Below are 14,542 nucleotides of genomic sequence, written 5' to 3'. Positions count from 1 at the left end.
CGATGTGCGCATGCGCGAAAGTCACATTGCAGGACGTTACGATGTTGACGTTAATACTTTTTTGCTGCTTGATAGAAAAGTAACCTTTCACCGTTTCTCCTTTACATGATTATTACCATCCGACCGTTCCCCTTTAAGACAGATAGCCATGTGGGCAACGTGTGGATGTGACGTTAGTCCGACGGGGTTTGGTATGGGAAGTGAGGCTCTCCGTGTGTAGAAAAGTAGCCTACCGTTGGCAACAGCTGCCGCTGATACAGTGATGTCATAGTATTTGATGGGTAGTGAGTGACGCTACAGTAGTTGGGGTTTTATGTTCTCCTCAAATACAAACTAAACCCCCTGATTAATGCAACATAACGTCACAACGTCTCCCGGCCATTTCCCACCGCAGAAAGCTGCTATCAGCCAAGCTAAAGCTAATATAGTTAGCTTAAAGAAACAGCAGAAAGCTGCTACCAGCCAGGCTAAAGCTAAATAGTTAGCTTAAAGAAACAAGCAGAAAGGCGCTACCAGCCAGGCTAAAGCTAAATAGTTAGCTTAAAGAAACAAGCAGAAAGCTGCTACCAGCCAGGCTAAAGCTAATATAGTTAGCTTAAAGAAACAAGCAGAAAGCTGCTACCAGCCAGGCTAAAGCTAATACAACTAGCCCAAAGAAACAAGAGGCATGCAGGTCTGGTCAGTTTATCAAACTGACGAGCTGGCCTCGCTAGTCGACCACAACCTGAAATTTAGAGGAAGCAACATGCAGTCACTGTCATTCATGTTAACCTGGATTGATTATTATTTGAATCCAATGGTGTCATGCTAGTCAACCAGAGTATTTCTACCTAATTTCCCTCTCCAAAATCACTTCAGAAGAGTAATGTTAGTCACAGCGCTTACTTGCTTTGGTGTTTGTAAAGCAATAAAGTTCAACAAAGAATATGAAGGTAAATATGGTGCAAATGTGAGAGCGCGTAGATGTGATGTGAGCACTTAGAGAATATGATTTGAGAGCTTGTAGAAAAAAATTCTGTACTTGTACTTTATTTAATTTTTTTTTCACTTCAATCACTTTTCCACAGCGGCGAGTCTGCACCCTCGACTTTTGCAACACTTCTTGCGATACATTTGGTGCAAAACTAAGTTGTACCTGTGGACTTAGTCTGTGGAGCTCTGCGCCAACAGGATGGGGGGGGAGGGGGCAGCAGGGTTTTTATCCCCAGATGAGGGACAACTCTGTCCGGCTTAGTTATGTAGCATGAAAGCTAGCATAAGCTTACTAGCATCCAGCCCGCTTCTAAATACTGTAAATACCTTTTAATTATCTCAACACTTTTTAACAGTTAAACTGAAACACTGGAGCTCCAGGTGCGGCAGACGCAGACGGTCCGCCGTCAGTGGGGCTCGGCCAGCGGGGAAACATCGCTAGAAATCTCCGCTGCCGACTTCAACGGGATCTGATCTCCAGCGGGACATGGAAAGCTCCAGACCCGATAGCAACGGCGCAACCCCCCATGAGCCCACCGCCAGTGTTGGGGGAATAGCAAGCTAGCGTTAGCAAACTAACCAACAAGCCCGCTTAAAAAAAATAAAAATGTAATTTAAAAGGCACGCATTATACCCATTGATGGCGGTCCGTCCGTGGCTGCAAGACCTGGAGCTCACCGCCAGTGTTTCAGTTTGACTGTTTAAAGTGTTAGGATAATTAAAATGTATTTATTTATAAGCGGGGTTAGTTTGCTAACGCTAGCTTGCTATTCCAACAACACTAGTGGTGAGCGGGTCTGAAGCTATCCATGTCCGTCTGCAGCTGCAGGACCTGGAGCTCACCGCCAGTGTTTCAGTTTGACTGTTAAAAAGTGTTGAGATAATTAAAAAGTATTTGTTTGCTGGCTGCTAGTTAGCTAACGCTAGCTTCCATGCTACATAAATAAGCCGGACAGAGTTGTCCCTCACAGAAAAAAACACAGGTAAAATTAAAAAACGCTGCATAAGCTTTGCTACTGTGTGTTTATTTAAATATAGGTACACCTACATGTAGGTTGACGAGATTGCAATATAAGCCTATATATTAATATTAGGACTATCCATATGTCAAGGGTGTATATTTTCATTAGGCGGTGCAGTACAGCCCGATCCAGCAGAGGAGAGTTCTAGCCCGACCAGGCTCCTCTCTTTACATTGTAAGCCTCACTGGGTGTCCAAACTAAAATGATAAGAGGCAACTTGGTTGACTCCTTACTGATGTTTATATCTGTACTCACAATGCCCTTTTTTTAAAACACCAGCCAATCACAAGTCTTACATGTGAATGATCAATGTGTGAGTAATCAGGGAGCTCAAATAAAAGATAGTTGAAAGGTCTACCAAATGTGTAACTTTACAAGCCGTAAAATGTTGGAACCTTGGTTGCCAGATTCCCAAACCTCCCCTCAAAATGTCGATCACACATTTTCCAGCCCCTAATTGATGCTAGCAGAGCAGAGTGGCGCAGCGGAAGCGTGCTGGGCCTATAATCCAGAAGTCGATGGATCGAAACGATCCTTTGCTAATGCCTGTGTTTTGTATCAGCAGTATATTTCCAGTCTGTTGATGTTTAACAAAGCAACTGATGTTGCAAGTGTCTGAAGTGAAATGTCTCTCCACCTGCTGAAGAGTAAACTTAATGTCATGTTGAGATTATTTCATCCATAAATAAATACAGTGCTCATACACTTTTATTCCTGCTGTAACACCCATAAAAACTGGAGTGTAATACAGTAAATATACTACACTACAGGTGATAAATACTGTAAATAGAAACTGTAAAACATGTAAATTTAAAGTGCTTGTTGTGCTGTCTACCAGTCAGATTACCACAGGAGGTAATATCTTCTGCAGCTCTTTTAAAGACTCTACCATAATACCTGCTGGAGATGCCAGGTCCTCATACATGTAAAGCATGAGCTCTACCACGGAGCTACATCCCCTGAAGATTTTGGAATTCTTTTGACTTTTTTCTGAGATCGACTCAGACTAATCTTTATTAATCCTTTTGGGATGACTCTCGCAAGGAAATTGAAATGTGTTGTTGATGGCTTTAAAACCTGTAAATGCAACTACGGTAGCTGTAAATTAAACCTGGGCAAAATGATTGCACTGCTACGATATAAATCATAGTCAAAAAGTTCCCACACCTGTTCCCTTTCTGCTGGACAATACACGCTCACTGCAAATCTTGAAACACAGACAGATAAGAAATGGTGGAGAAAGTTGGCTTCCAGTACCTATGAAGTAACACAACAATGTCCATGAAGGCACAAGTGAAATTAGGGTTACTGTGATGTGTCATTGGTTTGCCATTATTCTGGAAGAATACCTTTTGTCATTGGCAGGATTTGAACCTGCGTGAGCCTTAACCACTCGGCCACAACAACCTGAAAACAATACTCATACCTGTTTGCACAAATGTCTAATATTTGATCAAATCGGGCTGGGAAGTAACCTTTCTGGTTACTTCTTGACAAATAAAGTAAGTAACCACACAATGAAAACTACTGCGATGGCTGGAATCGAACCCAGGTCAGCTGCTTGGAAGGCAGCTATGCTCACCACTATACCACCATCGCTAGACAAGACATCTGGTGTCCTTAAACGTTGTCTTTTTCTTTTTCCTTTTTATTAAAATAAGGCATTAAGATCAATTTCCAAAAGTTAATTTTTTTGCAGAGATTGCAAAGCCAGAAATCTTGGTGAAGTCGTTGACTTAATTTTAACAGCCACATTAAGACAATTACAAAGTCAGCCTATTATCACCTTAAGAAAATATCAAGGGTTAAAGGACGTATGTGTCAACAGGATTTGGAAAGACTTGGCTATGCTTTCATCTTCAATACTTTTAAATCAAGGCTGAAGACCATTCTTCTTGATGTTGCCTTTCTTTAAATGGTTATTCATTTCTTTAATGTTTAATTTTGTATACTGCCCTGTAACTTTTTATTCTTGTGTTTTAGCTGTTTTTATTTTTTAACTGTTTATTCTTGTGTTTTATCCGTTTTTATTTTTTAACTGTTTATTGTTGTGTTTTATCCAACCAAAAAGGGAGCATATCAATTAAGCTGACTCTACATGGATCCACAGACACAGACAGTGGACTACAATTTGCACTTTGCCCGTGTCTGGTAACTACTACTAACCAATTGAAAAGTTTATGAACATTTGTCCAAACAGGTAAAACACTGCTTTTCAGATTGTTGTGGCCGAGTGGCTAAGGTGATGGACTAGAAATCCATTGGGGGGCTCCCCGCGCAGGTTGAAATCCTTCTGACAGCAAAAGGCATGCTTTAAGAGTGGTAGCAATCCAATGACACATCACAGACTATCAAATTGCAGATGTACCTCCATGAACAATGTTGTGTTATCTCATAGGTACTGGAAGTCACCACAAATGTATCTCTTATCCTTTATTTTCAGTCTGTGTTACAAGATTTGCACTGAACATTGTATTTTTTAAATTTTGTATTTAAAAAGCAGAATAATATGGTTTAAAGAGGCTTATCTCGACAGTGTTAGAACACCAGGAGGACTTCCTGGCGACCATGTTACACACACTCACACACTCTCACTCACACACACACAATCACACCCACATACATTCTCACGTACACACACACAGAAACATATATACACACATACATTCTCACAAAGACACACACACACGCACACAGACAAACACACACACAGTCTCACTCACACACACACACGCACACAGACAAACACACACACAGTCTCACTCACACACACTCACGCACATACACTATTGAGGTCATAACGTAAGTGTGATTTGGAATTGAATGTGCAGCGTTCCCAGTGTATTTATGTTATGGAATTAAAAGCTATTCTAAGGATGATTTTGAGAATTATTCACTGTTTTATTCACTATTATTCTGAACACACAACTGTGTGTCAGTCCCTCCAGCATTTCGCAATGTCGTAATTGTACAATTCACACAAATTCAACCAATCACCGTGACTTTGGTGCGACCCCCAATTTTGACCAATCACTGCAACTTTTCCGTAAATTTGACCAATAACCAGAGTCTCCCCTGACTTCAACTAATCCGAGCAGTCCCACGTGCCAGTCTTTGTCTCAGTATGACACATGGGGGATGCAGGAAAAACTGGAGACGTATCGCACAGGATGACCTAAACTGAGAACAGCTACAATCATAATAAGTGCAGTGATGCGTCAAAGTCAAATACTTTATCAAACCATAGGAATGTGTCCGAGGCCAGGTGAGGAATTAACAATGTAAAGATAAACAAGCCACAGACACATGTTCAAATTCGATTAATTCAACAAATAGTCTTAAATCCTCCAGCCAGTTTCATATTACACATTTGCAGCATCCTAAGCCTTTTTCTAGAAGATTAGTACAAACATTTAGCCTAGAGTAATTTTATTTTCCTCCAGTTATTTTTAAACATTTAAAAAAACAAAGACATTGCAACTTTTATTGCAAGACAAAGCTTTACAAAAGCTCCCGCAAAAATCTGGCATTTTGGACTGCAATAATCGCACAAAAAGACCAAAAAAAATCTGGGACTGATGTCTCCATCTGTTGAAAAGTACAATATATAACCATTTCCCCAGGTGTGTGTGCGCAGGTTTATTTAGGAGAGCACAATGTGATCTTTTGCAGGTCTCTGGTACTGTGTGCATTTCCATGTGTTGGAAAGCACAATGTTACCATTACATGAGGTAGTTTGCAGCTGCTGTTTGTATTATTGTGTGTTTGTGGGGGCCCGTGTATGTGTGCAGGTGTTTTAGTGGGTCTTTACATGTGCTCATCTGCTGTAAAGCACAATAGTGTTCAATTGGACCAACAGGTCAAAAATTGACCTAGGAAAACCAAACACTATGTATTTTAAAACCCTAAAATTCATAAATTTCATCAATAATAAAATTTTAAACCCGTTATTTTGGTTAATAGAAATTCATTTCTGATAAAGAAACTTACCATGTAAAATTTGAAGTGTTGATCCCTAAGTGATCACCTTTTTGTGCAATTGTTTTAGTTTGGAGGCATGCATAAAGTAATGGCAAAAAGAAACCGTTGTGCTTCCTGGCAGATTAAATCATTCATAGCTTACAATTTATCAGAGAAGTATGGTAAAATCAGTTCGGTTTAATATCACCACAGATATAAGTAGGTACATGCAGAAACATGTCAAAGGCTCATCAGGTTGACAAGGTAACAAGCGTCAGGTTGGCGGCCTGGTCGCCCAGCGTCAGTTGGCAGCCTGGTCGCCCAGCGTCAGGTTGGCAGCCTGGTCGCCCAGCGTCTGGTTGGCAGCCTGGTCGCCCAGCGTCTGGTTGGCAGCCTGGTCGCCCAGCGTCTGGTTGGCAGCCTGGTCGCCCAGCGTCTGGTTGGCAGCCTGGTCGCCCAGCGTCTGGTTGGCAGCCTGGTCGCCCAGCGTCTGGTTGGCAGCCTGGTCGCCCAGCGTCTGGTTGGCAGCCTGGTCGCCCAGCGTCTGGTTGGCAGCCTGGTCGCCCAGCGTCTGGTTGGCAGCCTGGTCGCCCAGCGTCTGGTTGGCAGCCTGGTCGCCCAGCGTCTGGTTGGCAGCCTGGTCGCCCAGCGTCTGGTTGGCAGCCTGGTCGCCCAGCGTCTGGTTGGCAGCCTGGTCGCCCAGCGTCTGGTTGGCAGCCTGGTCGCCCAGCGTCTGGTTGGCAGCCTGGTCGCCCAGCGTCTGGTTGGCAGCCTGGTCGCCCAGCGTCTGGTTGGCAGCCTGGTCGCCCAGCGTCTGGTTGGCAGCCTGGTCGCCCAGCGTCTGGTTGGCAGCCTGGTCGCCCAGCGTCTGGTTGGCAGCCTGGTCGCCCAGCGTCTGGTTGGCAGCCTGGTCGCCCAGCGTCTGGTTGGCAGCCTGGTCGCCCAGCGTCTGGTTGGTTTCAAGCCGTTTGGGTCCGTTCAGGGGCAATTGAACATCTGCAAGTTTTTGAATAGCTGCCTCAGCTTCCACTTCATTGGTTTCCAGTTGTGCTGAAAAATATGAAGAAATCGTTAAGTCCCAACTACCCTTGACAATATTACTGTAAAGAATTTACCATTAAGGCTTCTTCGTTTTTTATTAAAAAGCAAAGCAAGTATTAAGACTTCCCTTTTAAGACTTTATAGCCCCAAAAGACTTCTTGGTAATTAGGCCAGTTAAGTTTGCTTACAACATTACAGAATCTGAATTGAGATTAAGCTAGCACAGCAGTTGTGTTCATGTGCTGCATTCACTTGGTTTGGGAAATTCCACGATCTATACAAAGCTACCTTAGCTATTCTGTTGCTTTTTAGAGCAAATAGCCACACAATATAAAAAGAGTTTAATCTTAATTTATTTTTCATGTAACTGTTGGACACTTGCAATACTAGACAATACGGTGTGAGTGATGTGGCTATAGGCCGAGGTTGAGTAAGCACCAATTGTTGTATTCATTAAATATATGAATGTCTGATTAATTAAGCCAGCTTTATACCCACATTGTATGGTCAAAATAGTTTAAACATGGGTTGGAATCCCCATTCCAAAAGCCAGACAACTTAACCTTATTTACTACATTGTGCCACAAAGAACCTCAGCTGTAAACACAGTTGCGGCATTTTCCCATTATGGTTTCACAGAACCTGCTCACCTTTTTTAGCAGCTTGGATCAACTTGGACTCCATTGACTGGAGAAGTGCGAAGGCCCTCTTCATGGAGAGATCATTGGGAGACACATCTGTGGCAGAAAATAAATTCAGTTAGTATCCGTAAGAAGCTCTTGAAAGAGTCTGTCACTAACATTCTTACCTCTAATCATTCTCCTCTGCAGGTCATCATCATGTTTTTCATTTGTGCCGCCAACTGGCAAACTCAAGCCTAAGGACAATGCAATTGCTGTTAATCAAATGTTTCTGCTGTTTGACGCCACATATCATGAACTTGTTCCAGCTAAATTTTACTTCAGTAATTGTGTAATTTACCCTACTCTTTATATTTGTTATACTCCACTACATATTTGAATACAAGTTTGAAACAGAAGAAACGTAACAACCTTTGTTAATCCAAACCGTCAGCACACAAACAACAAAGACCCAAACAGCTGCCATCACTCCAGTCACCAAGAGAAACTGGTTCCTGTGCTACATGCCAGGTAAAAACCCATCATGCAGGTAGCACAGCTGTTGCTGATCAGCTCTGATTGGCTCTCTCTGCAGAGTCAGTGATAGTTGAGATTCAGCCCATGAAAATGGGAATTTGGAAGCAAGGGACATGTACAGACTATATTGTAAAGAAAGTCCAGGAAGTTGTGTTTTTACAAGAAAGAAAGTCAATGATGTTTGTCTGAACACTGTTAGACTTTTTTTTGTAAATTTGCGTTAACTTACTGGTAACGTGCTGTGACTTCCTGATTACAGTATCATAACTGTACATGTTTTTTTTACAGTATAATACCCTTACTGTAACTTAGTTTTACAGTAGTAAAAATATCCTTGGTTTTACTGTTTAAAGAACTCCACAGTGGCAAAGCCCCAGGGATTGATTAAATTCGTTGAGAAATATTGTAAGGAGAGGCTGTCTTGGTTGACATACCTCTTTAACATTGCGTGGAGGTCTGTGGCACTGCCTAAGGAGTGGCAGACCAGGGTGGTTTCTCCCCTCTTCAAGAAGAATGGCATCTGCCCATTACAGGAGTATCACTATGCTCAGGCTCCTTGGTAAACTCTACTCCAAGGTGCTGTACCAATGTATGTAACATTTCAGCAGTTGGCAGTGGTGGGATTTGAACCCACGCCTCCAGAGAGACTGGAGCCTTAATCCAGCGCCTTAGACCGCTCGGCCACACTACCTGCAAATGTTACTTCCCCAAATCGTGACAAACACAAGGAACGTAACTAACGGTATGCTTGTTAATGTTATTGGAACAAAACGTTTGCAAGGGAAAACACATAACTTAGATTACCTAACTATAGCTCTGATTTAATACAGGCCAATGTTAGAGATTGTACAGATCTTTCTGCAGACCTTCACCGGCTAAATACCAATTCCCATACCGGGAGTTGAACCTAGGCCACTTGGGTGAAAACCAGGAATCCTAACCGCTAGACCATATGGGACAGACCACATGTTAATAACAGGGATTTCATGAATCAAGTCATAGTCTGGCTGGACACAGGCCTTCTCTTGAACGTGAATGAAGAAGCTTCTTAAGTAAGTTTCATCTTGAAGCTTTTGAGCATTCTTTAGGTTTTATCTGCTTTAACTATTACGGACAGCGGGGGCACGGAGTAGAGCAGAGCAGAGCAGCCGTTAGGGAGGAATCCGGAGATACTGAGATTTGAACTCAGACCACTGGATTCAGAGTCCAGAGTGCTAACCATTACACCATGGAACCTTCAGAAGTGTTGCAAGGGTTTGCTAGACAGTTTCTTTCATATTATCCACATGTGTGATTAAAGGCACACAACAATCACAACAAAGATGAAAAAGCAACAATTACAGGCCAACTTAAGTCATTTTGTTAGCTAAGCATTCAGAGGATGTGGGAAAAAGCAAGTCAAAAACAGGTTTTAAAGGACTTGCCACAGACAGTGAATACAGCAGTAGATATGTCTACTGTGTACAAACACATGTAACTTTACATGTGTTGACAAGAAAAGATGCTCACAAAACGCTGCACTTGCAATTGCGTTTCTTGGGCACATTCATGTCCTCTTACATAAAAATAACTGATAAATTCTTTAATCGCGATATCATGTGTCAGACATTAGTTCCAGATGAAAACACTAGTTGTCAGAAGTGGGATTTGAACCCACGCCTCCAGTTGAGACCGCGACCTGAACGCAGGTCCTTGGACCGCTCGGCCATCCTAACAGATCCAACAGATGTTCAGTAGGACCTGTTTAAAAAATTATAATATACTAAATTAAACATGTCACTCTATTGTAGGTTCTCAGTCATCCATGTCATAGTTAACAAGGGAAGGTTTCTCAACTGTCAGCCCAAATATATGGGTGTTCATGGAGACATGGAAGAAAGTCACCAGGGTGGCAATGTGCTTGACAATGGTATGGCATTGGAAATAGACTGACAATTGGGTCAACATTGTGCAATTATCTTCAAAATGTCCAACTGAGTCCACAAATAAACCTGCCAGATGGGAAATAAACTGATAACTGTCTTCATGGTCTAAATGTATCATATATTGCCGTACAATTCCCACAATGAGTCCAGATGTGTCCGTTTTGGTTCTTGATCCATGCTATTACCCCAAAAGTGCACAACTAGGCCAAGGGACATTGGACTTGGTAAAAGGTCCTCCGCAGAAGTTTTGTCTGTTATCCAAGAGACTTCTTTAGTTGTTTTTTACACAGTGCCCACTCCCCCACCCATATCTGACAATTGAAAGCTGTGGGGAAAGGGGGGTTCCAAAGCTAATAGACCATTCAACAAGCAATTCTGATGCACTATACTGGCCCATTCAGGATGAGCACTGTATACTCTGACCGCAGCAACACAAGTTCAAATTTCAGTGATCCCTAATTTTTATGGTGATTACGAGACTGAATGCAAAGTGTGTATCCCCCATGTAACTCAAAGCCTATCACTTCCAGTCAATACTGTCAAATTTGGAGCTCCTTCTGATTACATTAACAACCAGGTGGCTCCTCAACATGCCCCCACCAACATACTGTTTACAGTCTAAATGACCAAGGACATTACACCTGTAAGCTCACTTTAAACTAGATGTTGAAAGTTGAAAGGTTGATCTTTTTCACCTGTGCTGTGGCTTAAAAACAGGTTCCACTGAGATTTGAACTCAGACAACTGGATTCAGAGTCCCCACCCATTTCATGACAACCTAACCCACTTCCAGGTTAAATCCTGTCCACTTCGGGTTTGGCCAGATACAGATACAGATAATTCATATGGTTAACAGATACAGATACAGCTGTACGTGCTAATCTTTATTAAACACTTCTTGAGTTAACCTTCCACTTTTTTTTGCCTTTTTACGTACATAACTACAGCTCTGATTTAATACAGGACCAATGTCAGAGATCGTGCAGATCTTTCACCAGCTAAATACCAATTCCCATACCGGGAGCTGAACCAGGGCCTGGGTGAAAACCAGGGTTTTCCTTACTATTAGAAGTCTTTAAGAGCAGCAACCAAGACCTTTTGGACACCACTTAGGCCAAATGAATGTAAAATCAAACCAACTGAACGCTTTCTCAGATCTACTGATTGTAGTTTCCAGAGGACTCCTTAAGAATGCATGTAAAGGTTATTTAGGCAGAATCCAGACTTCTAGACCATATGGGACTGACACGTTGAATAATAACAGTGATTTTATGAATACATCCATAGATATGCCAGGAACAGGGCAAATACATATAAATACATATATCATTACATGAGTTAGGTTCGGGGAAATGCATATCAGGGCATAGGGCTAATACAGCTCTCATTTAATACAGGACTAATGACACAGACCTTGCTGCAGACCTTCATCGGCTAGACATCGATTCCCATACCGGGAGTTGAACCCAGGCCACCTGGGTTAAAACCAGGAATCCTAACCGCTAGACCATATGGAACATTAATAACAGGAAAATGATTACATGAATCAATTCATAGGCTGGCTCGAAACAGGCCTTCTCTTGATTGTGAAGAAGCTTCTTAAAAAGTTTTATCTTGAAGCTTTTGAGTGTTCTTTTGGTTTTTATCTGCTTTAACTATTACCGGACGGCGGGGGCACGGAGCAGAGCAGAGCGGCCGTTAGGGAGGAATCCTCCTCCGTGTTCAGCTCCATTTTGAACCTGTAAGCTCACTTTAAACTAGATGTGGAAAGTTGAAAGGTTGATCTTTTTCACCTGTGCTGTGGCTTTAAAACAGGTTCCACTGAGATTTGAACTGAAATCGCTGGATTCAGAGTCCAGAGTGCTAACCATTACACCATGGAACCAAATGCAAAAATGCAAAAATCTGTCTCAATGACCAGATAGATGTGTTGCAAGATTTGCAATCAACAGTGCATTGTCCAGCGATGGTGGTATAGTGGTGAGCATAGCTACCTTCCAAGCAAATGACCGGTGTTGGATTCCAGCCATCGCAGTAATTTCTTTGAGTCATGTTACTTTTTAACTTTGATTTATACAATAGCAGTGCAGCATTTTCCCATGGTTTGATTTCCAGCCACTACCAGGTTTTGAAGCCATATACAACATAAACATTACATATTCCACCCAGGTTTCTTCTCTTATTCCGTGTAACACAAAAAAGTTTAAAAAATCTGAAAATCTTCAAGGGCTGTAGCTCAGTGATAGAGCACATTTTCAGTCTCAATGCCCAGATGTGTTACAAGATTTTCAGTGAATATTGTGCTGTCCAGCAATGGTGGTATAGTGGTGAGCATAGGTGTCTTCTAAGCAGTTGGCCTGGGATCAATTTCCAGCCATTGCAGTAGTTTTCATTGTGTGGTTACTTGCTTTATTTGTGAAGATTAGCCAGAAAGGTTACTCGTCCAACCTAATTTGATAAAATATTAGATCTCTGTTATGGTACAAATAAGAGAGCATATCAATCAATCAAGCTGCCTCCACGAGGATCCACAGACTCAGTCAGTGCACTACGATTTGCACTTTGCCCGTGTCTGATAACTCCTACTAACCAATTGAAAAGTTTATGAACATTTGTGCTAACAGATATTGCTTTTCAAGTTGTTGTGGCCGAGTGGTTAAGGCGATGGACTAGAAATCCATTGGGGTCTCACTGCCCAGGTTGGAATCCTGCTGACATCGAATGGCATTCTTTAAGAGTGAGAGCAAACCACATCACAGTAAACCTAATTTCCTTGTGGGAGTCATCCAAAAGATAATAAACATAAGTCTATGTCTATCTATGAAAAAATCTGAAAATCTTCTTCTGTACTGTAATATTTATTGTGTTACGCTCCAGTTTTATGGGTGTCATGGCGGTTATGAGCACTGTAGCTTCCATTTTTATATTTATTGAAACTTGACATGCCATTAAGTTTACTCTTCTGCAAGTGGAGATATTTCACATCAGACACTTGCAGCAACAGATGCTTTGTTAACAGACTGGAAATAGACTTAATGCTGATAGCATAACAAATAGTAGAGAATGGTTTTTGATCCATAAACTCTGGGTTAGGGGCCCAGCACGCTCCCGCTCTGCTCTCAGGGGTTAGAAAATCTGTGATTGACATTTGAGGCAAGGTGCAACCAAGGCTCCAACAGCTTACAGGTTGTAAAGTTAAACATTTGGTAGACCTTGCAACTATCTTTTATGTGAGCTTCCTGATTACTCACACATTGATTATTCATATGTAACACTTGTGATTGGTTGGTGTTTAATGCAAAGAAAGGACTGGAGCATTTATTGGAGTGACTAAGTAGACTGACACTGAAGTATTGAGACAACTGTGACTGAAAATCTAATTCAATCTACATATCGGTCTTCTTAAAGATCTAAATAGATTTTCTCACCTCAGAGTCATCTGGAGCACGTAACGATTAGCTTCTGTCCCTCTGAATCCTGAGTGACAATCCTCTGCAGTGAATGAATGCAGTTCCCCTCAGTCTAGCAAGACTATACTTTCAGGATCAGTTCTATGGGGCGCGTTTGTAAAGCGGCTCGTGCTGAAAATAACAGCAACATTTGTCCATATAGCTTTAAATAATGTTTAAAAAAACTGGTATGAAATTTTGAGGGTCACTTTCTTGCACATTTACAAACAATTTGTCAACTTGGAAATATTTTAAATAGAAATCCAAATATTAAATGTTACACCTAAATGTTAAATGTTAAATCTATATGCTAAATCTAAATCTAAATGTTAAATCTAAATCTAAATCTAATGTTAAATCTAAATCTAAATGTTAAATCTAAATATTAAATCTAAATCTAAATGTTAAATAAAATCTAAATGTTAAATCTAAATATAAAATCTAAATCTAAATGTTAAATCTAAATCTAAATGTAAATGTTAACTCTAAATCTAAATCTAATGTTAAATCTAATATGAAATCTAAATCTAAATGTTAAATCTAAATCTAAATGTTACTGTACTATGTAAAGGACTACAAACCCCACGTTCACCAGAAATCTACTGGTTACTATGTAAGGACTACAAACCCCACGTTCACCAGAAATCTACTGGTTACTATGTAAGGACTACAAACCCCCCCGTTCACCAGAAATCTACGGTTACTATGTAAGGACTACAAACCCCACGTTCACCAGAAATCTACTGGTTACTATGTAAGGACTACAAACCCACGTTCACCAGAAATCTACTGGTTACTATGTAAGGACTACAAACCCCACGTTCACCAGAAATCTACGGTTACTATGTAAGGACTAAACGAAGTTAAAAACAAACCTGAAGCTGAAGAAACCTAAACGTTAACGGGAACAGATCCGCAGACCTGATTGACTGACGGAGCAGGAGAGAGCGAGAGAGAGAGAGAGAGGGAGAAGCGAAGAGAGAGAGAGGGAGAGAGGGAGCGCATTTCTCCATGTT

At 41.4% G+C, this 14,542-nt stretch overlaps 1 non-coding gene across 1 annotated transcript; it reads right to left on the bottom strand.

The window, feature by feature from the left end:
• Positions 1 to 8,761: 8,761 nt before the first annotated feature.
• On the bottom strand, positions 8,762 to 8,843 carry trnal-aag (transfer RNA leucine (anticodon AAG)). Its single transcript has one exon. It is a non-coding gene; the product is annotated as a tRNA-Leu (tRNA).
• Positions 8,844 to 14,542: the final 5,699 nt, after the last annotated feature.

The sequence above is a fragment of the Etheostoma spectabile genome, unplaced genomic scaffold (assembly GCF_008692095.1).
Source record: "Etheostoma spectabile isolate EspeVRDwgs_2016 unplaced genomic scaffold, UIUC_Espe_1.0 scaffold00018788, whole genome shotgun sequence".
Taxonomy (NCBI): domain Eukaryota; kingdom Metazoa; phylum Chordata; class Actinopteri; order Perciformes; family Percidae; genus Etheostoma; species Etheostoma spectabile.
The sequence above is the reverse complement of the archived record's forward strand: the minus strand, read 5'-3'. Positions and strand labels throughout refer to the sequence as shown.